The sequence below is a fragment of the Megascapheus bottae genome, chromosome 3, assembly GCF_031878675.1.
Source record: "Megascapheus bottae isolate mThoBot1 chromosome 3, mThoBot2.hap1, whole genome shotgun sequence".
NCBI classification, from domain to species: Eukaryota; Metazoa; Chordata; class Mammalia; order Rodentia; family Geomyidae; genus Megascapheus; species Megascapheus bottae.
In genome coordinates, this window is record NC_143511.1 from 35,404,063 (window position 1) to 35,413,766 (window position 9,704).

Below are 9,704 nucleotides of genomic sequence, written 5' to 3' on the forward strand. Positions count from 1 at the left end.
GACGTACGCTTGCGCGACGGCATACCGGACGTTGACGTTCAACGCTCCCTGAGGGGCGGGGCGGGGAAGGGCGGGTGGGGCGCGGGGGGCGGAGGCAGAACAGGTACAAGGGCTCTATTTCCCAAAAGTCTGTGCGACGGTAAGTGTAGGGACCTCGTTCCACTGCACTGAGGCGCTGTGCTGGGGGCACGGCGACCCAGACTCTGGCACTCACTTCCACACGTGTCCTCGCTCCCGGGCCCCACCCCCCCAAGTCCTCTTCCCTGGGTTGCCGGTGTGTGACCATCTGGTTGCAAATACTACACTGGAGAGGCAAAGGGGATCTGGTCAAGGCTGTTTACTTCTGGGCAGGAGGGTGCATAGCCATTCCACGCATTGGCACACAGGCACAGGGGAAGGGTGGTCAGCTTGGTTTTTATGCAAAGTGCTCTAACCATCAATGAAAGGTCCCTACCGGGGAAGGGGGGTGGGTGTCTGCTGTCCTTAAATTTCCTTGGTGGAGGCAAAGGCTCACAGTTTTTTTTTTTTTTTTTTTTTTTTTTACTGGACTGGCTGACAACCCCCCAGCTGACAGTTACAATGCGAGGAAGTTGCGGGGCGGGGAGGGGGGTGAACGCGGGGCGGGGGGGGGGGCAGAAAAGAAAAGTCCCTAAGTGCCAAGGAACAAACAAGAAAAAGTACTTTCTCTCACAGTTCCCCCCTCTTCTTTACACATCCTCGCTCTCGCTCTCTCTCTCTTCTTCTTCTTCTTCTTCTTCTTCTTCTTCTTCTTCTTCTTCTTCTTCTTCTTCTTCTTCTTCTTTCTTCTTCTTCTCCTCCTCTTCCTCCTCCTCCTCCTCCTCCTCCTCCTCCTCCTCCCCCTCCTCCTCCTCCTCCTCCTCCTTTTTTTTTTTTTTTGCCAATCCTGGGGCTCAAACTCAGGGCCTGGGCACTGTCCTTGAGCTTTTTTTTTTTTTTAAATTGCAATATATAGAGAGGTTACAGTTATATTCGCCAGATAGTAGGTGCATTACTTCTCACACATTGATACCCCTTCTTATGTTTTTGTCCCCATTTCCTCCCCCAAATGAATCCTCCCTCAAAACATTTTTGAAATACATCTATGATACAATAATAAAAAACTATTTCTTTTGCGGGGGGGGGGGGTCATGAAGCTTGAACTTGGCCTGGGTGCTGTCCCTGAGCTCTTCAGCTCAAGCTTACCACGCTACCCTTGAGCCAAACCCCACTTCCAGCTTTGTAGAGGTCAATTGGAGATAAGAGTCTCAAGTCCTTTGTGCCTAGGCTGGCTTTGAACCTTGATCCTCAGATCTCAGCCTTCTTAGTAACTAGGATTACAGGCATGAGCCATCACTCCCAGTGACACATTTTTTCCCCTAGATGTTTGACAAGTTAATACCCAAGTAGACAGAGGTCAGAAATAGTGAGACAAACACCGTGGGCAAATTGGGGATGGAAAAAAATCAACAAAGTACTCAGTGAATGTAAAAAATTTGGAATACAATTCTTTCTGACCCACACACCTTATTCCACTGATGCATCAGACCCACATGTGTGGCATGTGTGGAGAGAGTTTGAAGCTGAGTGTAGAGTTCACTGCTAATGCCTACCTTGCCAGAAGGAGATTTGAGTGTGACATCCATTGGGACTTCTCTACTGGAATCTAGAGACTCCATCTTCCACACTAACCCATAGGGAGTATACACAGTGCAGAACGTTAAGTCAAGATGCAGGTAGTTATGACTGTTGAGTGGGCACCCAATGATGCTGAGAAACCTCACAAATGTCTCTCTGGGCTTGAGCTGGCACCTGCTGGAAAAAAGCCTAGCAGTTGTTCAGAGTGTGGGTAAAGCTTTTTGCATAAGTCTGTTTCATGGAAAATCACCACACTCACAGAGGGGAGAAGCACTCCATGTGTGGAAAAACTTTCTTCCAGAAGTCATGCCTTATCCTCCACTGGAGAGCAGAAAGCCACACAGCTGCAGTAATGTGGGAAAGTCTTCATCCAGAAGTTCCATCTCAACCTGCACTGGAGAATGCAAACAGGGGAGACCGTAAGGCTATAGTGAATGTGGGAAAGCCTGCTTTCAGAGAAAGCCTGCTTCCAGAGCTCCTGTCTCATTCTGGGTTCAATCCAATCACAAAAAATACAAAGCTGAGGACTGGGAGTTTGGCCTAGTGGTAGAAAGTTTGCTTAGCATGCACGAAAACCTGGTTCCATTCCTCAGTACCACATACATAGAAAAAGCTGGAAGTGGTGCTGTGGCTCAAGTGGTACAGCGCTAAACTTGAGAAAAGCCCAAGGACAGTGCTCAGGCCCTGACCTCAAGGCTAGGACTGGCAAAAAACAAAAACAAAACAAAAAGCAAAGCTGAGCTCAATGCTGGTGGCTCACATCAGTAATCCTAACTGCTCAAGAGGGTGAGATCTGAGGATCTTAGTTCAAAGCTAGCAGAGGCAAGAAAGTCCATGAGGCTTTTTGTGTGTGTGGAGAGGGTCATGGGGCTTGAACTCCGGGCCTAGGCATTGTCCCTGAGCTCTTCATCTCAAGGCTACCACCCTACCCTTGAGCCAAGCCCCACTTTCCGTTTTCTAGAAGTTAATTGGAGATAAGAGTCGCAGGTCCTTATGTGCCTGAGCTGGCTTTGAACCTTGATCCTCAGATCTTAGCCTCTTGAGTAGCTAGGATTCCAGGTGTAAGCCACTGCACCAGGCTAGTCCATGAGACTTTTATCTCCACTAAACTCCAAAGAAAGCTGGAAGTAGAGCTGTGGTAGAGCACTGTCCTTGAGTACAAAAGCTCAGGGACAGCACCCAGGCCCAGAATTCAAGCCCCAGGACTGGCAATCACTCACTCAATCATTCAACCAATAAATATTAAAGCACTCACGGTTTAATTATAGGTACTAGTGGTAGGGGAACTGAGGCAAGTGCTACAAATCATTTTAGGTGTCAGTAAAAAGGGTTAGGAAAAAGGGTGAGTTTGAAAGGTGGAGAAGAATAGAAGCAGGCAGAGACACAGACCTCGACAGATCAGATCAGCTTTAATGGAAAGTTGAAGAGGGATCCCACAAGATGACCTGAACAGAATCAGGAGACACAAGGTGTTCTGGAGAACCATGGGTGAAGAGACTTAAGCAGGATCCTGGGGTGAAGGTAGAACCTATTTTGCAAACCCACTGAGCAGGTTCGGGTTCAGCTAGGTATGGCCTAACTCAAGTGCCTGTTACCTCCTGGGGAGTGGGGGAAAGAGTGGACCTCCATGTTTTGGAGATTGCAGATCCCATAAGAGAGGAAGAAGGGGAAGGAAGGCTTCACAGAGGAAAAGGTACTTTGGTGGATCCTTGAATCACACCAATTTACATAGGAGGAAACAAAAGGGAAACTGAGGGTGGAGCAGAGGCATGAGAATATGTGCAGGCACACTGCATCTTGGAAGTAGCTGGAATCAGCTATAGTTTATCTAACATATTGTGAAAAACCCATATATTCAATGTACGTCTTAATCAAGTTTTGCATGTCAGCATACCTCTAGACCAAGATAAAGCACATTTCTAGCACCCAGGCACTCTCCCCTGTGCTGTGCCTACCTAAGTCATTTATCCAGCCAACCACTTTTAGGAGACCAACCACCAGACACCATGGATCAGTTCGTTGTTATCCTTTGTCTAGATGGAACACCATTGTATTTACTGCCTGGATACTGCTTCTTAGACTTCAGGAGGTATCTGGGATGTCTTTATTTTGGTAGGGAGAGGCCATTATCAGTAGTTCATTCTTTCCTATTAGTACATAGAATGCCATTGTGTAAATACAGCACAGGCTGTTTAGCTAGTCTCTATCTGTAGACATCTGTATCTGAAAAACTGCTAGGCACAATGGCTCAAGCCCCATAATCCTGCCTCTACTTGGGAGGCAGAGACAGAAGAATCATGATTTGAGTCCCATCCAGGTAAAAGTTAGTGAGACTCTATCTTGAAAACAAGTTGAGAATGGTGGGGCATGCCCATGGCCCCAGTTGTTCAGGTGAATCTCTGTTCAAGGACAGCTGGGACAGAGTTTTAATGAGACCATCTGGAAAACAAACTAAGAGCAAAAGCACTGTAGATTTGGGGCAGGGATTAAGTGACAGTGCTTGCTAGCAAAGCATGAGGCCCTGGGTTCAGTGTTTAGTACTACATGAAGGAAGAAAGGGGAGGGGGAAGGGAAAGGAGCAAGAGAGGAGACAGGGAGAAGGAAGGAGAGAGAGGGAGAGGAAGGGAATGAGGAAGAGAATGAAGGAAGGAGGGAGGAAGCAAAGAGAAACTAAGGAGAAAGCAGTAAAGAAGGGAAAAGGAAGGGAGGAAAGAAAGGAAAGAAGGAAGGAAGGGAGGTAGGGAGGATGTGAGGAAGGAAGGAAGGAAGGAAGGAAGGAAGGAAGGAAGGAAGGAAGGAAGGAAGGAGAAGGGAGGGAGGGAGAGAAAGAAGGAAGGACTATCCACTTGGTGTGTTCACAGAAGATGAGCAGAGCTGGATTCTGATTTTGAGGTATTTGCATGCTACAGTCAGGTTTGCCTCCTGCAGGTTTGGGGAGCCATGGATGGCTCTGCAATGTCCATCTGAAGGGGACACCATCATGGTGTCCATTGCCTGGCAACCGAAGTTAGGTAGGATCTGCATCTTGGCTCATCCTGTGGCCGACTACCCGTAGCAGGGCGCCCTGCATGTCCCGATTGCGAAGTGTGTAGATGGCCGGGTAGAGCAGTGGTGTGAGGTTGATGTAGATGAGTGACACCAATTTGTCCTCCTCCAAGGAGCGGCTTCTGAGGGGTCTGGCGTACATGGCCGTGGCACAGCCATAGTGGAGAACAGCCACTGTGAGGTGGGACGCCACTGTGTTGAAGGCTTTACGGCGCCCGGCTGTGTCCCCTACTCCCATGATCACCACTAGCACCCTGGTGTAGGACAGCAGAATGAGGAGGAGTGGGAGCACCAGCAGCAGCATGCAGGCTGCCAGGAGCACATGCTCCTGCAGGTCTCTGTTCCCACAGGCCAGCACCAGCACCGCAGGAAGATCACAGAAGACATGGTTGACAAGACCACCTTGGCAGAAGGGCAGCCGGAATATGGCAGTGGTGAGACCTAGGGCTAAAACAGAGCCACCCACACAGCAGGAGGCCAGGAGGCCCCAGCACAGCCCTGTGGTCATGAGCTGGGGGTAGTAGAGTGGGTGGCAGATGGCCAGGTAGCGGTCCAAGGCCATGGCTGCCAGCAATAGGCACTCAGAGCCTCCCAGAGCTACAAAAAGGCCCATCTGGGCAGCACAGGTGGAGGGGGCCACGGCCTGGCCTCCTGGAGGCAGGAGGAAGCCAGCCAGCATTCTGGGGGTGAGGACCAGTGTGTAAGCCACCTCTACCGTGGACAGGGCACCCAGGAAGAAGTACATGGGTGTATGGAGGGCAGGCTCTGCCAGGGCCAGGCCCAAGATGAGCAGGTTCCCTGCCAGGGTAGCCAGGTAGAGTGGTAGCAGGAGGGCAAAGAGCAGCATTCGAAGGCCCTGTGGCCACCCGGAGAAGCCCAGGATAACAAACTCCTGTGGGGATGTCCAATTAGACTCAGGCCAGTAGCTTGTGTTGGGGCCTAGAAGAGAGGCAGCATGGTATTACACCTCCTCCCTGTCCCCCACCTCTGGGGCCCCAGAACATGACATCAGACTTCTGAAGTCTTTCTTGGGCTTACTACACTCCTATCCATGCTCCCTTAGGGGCTTGAAGTCCCTTCATTGATACAGGAAAAAGTCCCAAAGTCCTCTAGGAATTGACGTGCCACCACCGTCCACCCTTCCTGCTGGGCCTGTGTGCTTCCAGGAATCGCATGTCTCCTTCAGACCTGGCTTCTTCAGTGTCCCTGGATTTTCTTCTTGATTTTTCTTTTTCTTTACTTTTATTTTTTTTTGTACTGGGACTTAAACTTAAGGCATTATTATACCCCCGGAACAATGCCCTGAGTCCTATTTGTTTTCGTTATTATTATTTTTTTTAGATAGAATTTCATGTTTTTTGCTTGGAAAATGATCCTCCTATTTACACATCCCCTGTAGCTGAGATGACAAGCACATACTACCCTGCACAGCTTTTATTGGTTGGGAATGGGTCTCAACAACTTTATGCCCACACTAGCCTTGAAACACCATCTTCACAATTTCTCCCTTTTGAGTATCTGGGATTACATATATGAGCTTCTATACCTGGCCTGCTTCTAGCCTTTTTCAATTTCCCATGGTCCATACCTAAGGAGCCAGGCATCCTCTTTCCAACTCTTAGCTCTGAGGACCAGGGGCCGTTCTAGGGCAGTAAGACAGCTGGAGGGGTTCAGGTTTCCCCTGGACGACTGCCACACAGAATCAGCGGGTTCTGAGAGACAGAGCTGGGCATTCCTGCGGATAAAACCATGAAGATGAAGTGGTTCATAAAGCTAGACACTTGGGTTCACAGAGGTCTGTCCACCTTCCTCTGCCCCTGCCACCTCTACAGGGAGATACAACTTTCTAGCACTGTGTAAACAGACCAATCCCCCTCCTCACCTTCCCTAGTCTGCTTTGTCTCATCCATCTTTGAGATTTTGTTTCTTTCTCCTCCCATCCCCCCTCTACTTTTGGTGCTAATGTGGAATTTTAACTCAGGGTCAGGGTCTTCTCCCTTGGTTTTCTTTCTTTCTTTCTTTTCTTTATTTTTGCTCAAGGCTGATGGCTTTTTGCTGGTTAATTGAGATAAAAGTTTCTTGGAGCCAGGTGCCAGTGGCTCATGCTGTAATCCTAATTATTCAGGAGGCTAAGATCTGAGGATCCAGTCCAAAGCCAGGCAGACAAGAAAGACTCTTTCTTATCTCCAATTAACCACCAGAAAACTGGAGTGACTCTGTGGTAGAGCAATAGCCTTGAGCTTGAAGAGCTCAGGGACAACAACCAGGCCCAGAGTTCAAGCCCCATAACTAACCCCTCCTCCCTCCACAAAAAGTCTTATATTTGTCTTCAGATCTAGATCCTCGGATCTCATCCTCCTGAGTAGCTAGGTTTGTGGGAGTGAACCACCGGCACTCTGCTTTCTAGTCAGCCTGCTTCTTTTTTCTTTCTTTCTTTCTTTGTTTTTGCCAGTCCTGGGGCTTGAACTCAGGATCTGAGCACTGTCCTTGGGCTTTCTTAAGGCTAGCGCTCTCCCACTTGAGTCACAGCACCCCTTCCAACTTTTTCAATTTCTTTTCTTTTCTTTTCTTTTTTTGCCAGTCCTGGGCTTGAGTACAGGGCCTGAACACTGTCCTTGGACTTTCTCAAAGCTAGAGCGCTACCACTTGAGCCTCAGCACCACTTCTGGCTTTTTTCTATGTATGTGGTACTGAGGAATCGAACCCAGATCTTTCGGCATGCAAGGCAAGCACTCTACCACTAGACCAAATTCCCGGCCCTCACTTCCAGCTTTCTCTATGTATGTGGTATGGAAGAGAACACAGGTCTTTGTACATGCTAGGTAAGCACTCTACCACTAGGCCAGACTCCTGGCCCTTTACTCAGCCTCTTTTTAATCACTTTTCTGTTTGTGAGAAGAGTTTTCACACAAAAAAAAAGAAGAAGAAGAAGAGGAGGAGGAGGAGAAAAAAAAGTAAAAAAACCAACTCAGTGGCTCAGGTCATAGAGCACGAGCCAATGAACAAAAGCAAGTGTCAGATACTGAATTTGAGTTGGCACCTTGGGAAAAAAAATAGAGAAGGGGATTCACTTTGCAGCCCAGGCTGGCCTTGAGCTTGCAATCCTTTGGCTTTAGCCTCTGAAGGGAAGGGATTACAGGCCTTTACAATCTTGCTTGATGCTCCTATTTACCTTTGCAAACTACCAACTACAGCAACCTTTTTCCCAAGAAGAGATTCCAGTTTTTCACTTATTATTTCTTGTTGTGGAATTGGGATCAAAGTTTTCTTTCATCCCATTCTTCTCTTCTGATATTACAAACAGAATTAATATATTATCTATAATGTATTTCCAAAAGAATAAAATCAGTGCTTGGTGTGGTGACACATGCCTGTAATCCCAGCTATTTAGAAGGCAGAAGTAGTACAATTACAGTCCAAGAAATCAAGTCAGCACAAGACCCTATCTGACAAACAAACTAAAAGCAAAAAGGAATGGAGACATGGTTCAAGCTATAGAATGCCTGAGTTCAAATGCCAATCCTACCAAAAAAGAAATGAAATCAATGTGTTCAAGAGATCTACAGAATTGTTTATAAGGGCCAGGAAATGGGAACAACCTTAAGTGTCTATCGACTGATGAGTAGAGAAGGACAATGTGATGTGTATGCAATGGAAAACTATATAGTCATAAAAAAGAATGAACTCCAGTTAGTGGTAACAACATGGATAGAACCAAAGAACTTTATAAGTGAAGAAGACAGGCTCAGAAAGACAAGTATCTTTGTCCTCCTTTATGTACTAGGACCCCATTGGGAGGCAGGATGCTCTTTCCATGCACACCTTATCTTTGTACATTCTGTTCCTGTTTCCTAGAATTCCGTGCAGTCCCTGCATTATCTACCTGGAAACATTCTCTTCATTCTTCACTGTGGTGCTCAGAACACCACTTTTGGAGTAATGTCCTGTCCCCCGGGCAGGCTTGGTGTTACCCTCTGATTCCACTGTTCTACAGCAAGGCTGCGAAATTCAGTCTCCTGGAATCAAAGATTTGAGTTGGATTTGTCTTTGTTGTTTGCAAACTACTCAGGACCTTGAACTTCCTGGGTAAGTGCTCTACTTCCGAACCAGCCCTCCAGCCCTTTTTAAAGTTGTCTTTTTCTATTACTTTCTGAATAGGGTCTTACGTTTTTATCCTTGGGCAAGACTCAGACTTTGATCTTCCTACCTCGGCCTCTTGGTACCTGGGAACATAGGAATGTGCCACTACACTATCTTTCCCACAACATTTCTTAGATTTAGCAGGAATACCTGAATTAGATTTCCAAGAAGAACCGCCCCCCCCACACACACACATCACCTTTTTTTGGCAGGACTGGGATTGAACTCAGCATTGCACTTTCTAGATAATGTGCTTTGCCACTTGAATCATGCCTCCAGCCCTTTTTGACATTCGTGATTTTCAAAGTCATCTCATTTTATATACTAGCCAGCCTGGGCTTTGGTTCTTCTAGCATTCTATTAAAAAAAATAGCCAGTTTAAATAAAAGAGTTGGAGTCAGCAGTAGAGTGCCACATAGGACGCTCAAGGTCCTGGGCTTGAGTCCCAGTACTTCAGGAAGGAAGGAAAGGAGGGAAGGAGGGAGGGGAGGAAGGAAGGAAGGAAGGAAGGAAGGAAAGAAGGAAGGAAGGAAGGAAGGAAGGAAAGAAGGAAGGAAGGAAGGAAAGAAGGAAGGAAAGAAGGAAGGAAGGGGAAAGAGGGAGGAAAGTTGGGAAAGGAAGGAGGGAGGGGAGGAATGAGAGGGTGAAAGATGGGGGGAGGGAGGGAGAGAAAGAGAGAGGAAGGAGAAGAGTCAGCCTCACCTGGCAAGGTTGGATCATTGCTTCCTTCAAGGTATTTCACCTGTCATCCAGCCCATGAGACCCTCAGAGCAGGCTGAGGGGAGACCCCACCGCACTAGGGCAATTTCTTGATGTTTAGCTATAGCTCCTCTCATCCCAGGAAGCCTGTATCACAAGAAGGTCCTTATGTAGAACCTGACCAT

The 9,704-nt window shown here is 47.7% G+C and overlaps 1 pseudogene; it reads right to left on the reverse strand.

Annotated features, from left to right (window-relative positions):
- Window positions 1-4,642: 4,642 nt before the first annotated feature.
- On the reverse strand, window positions 4,643-9,704 carry LOC150065314 (olfactory receptor 10AC1-like; annotated as a pseudogene).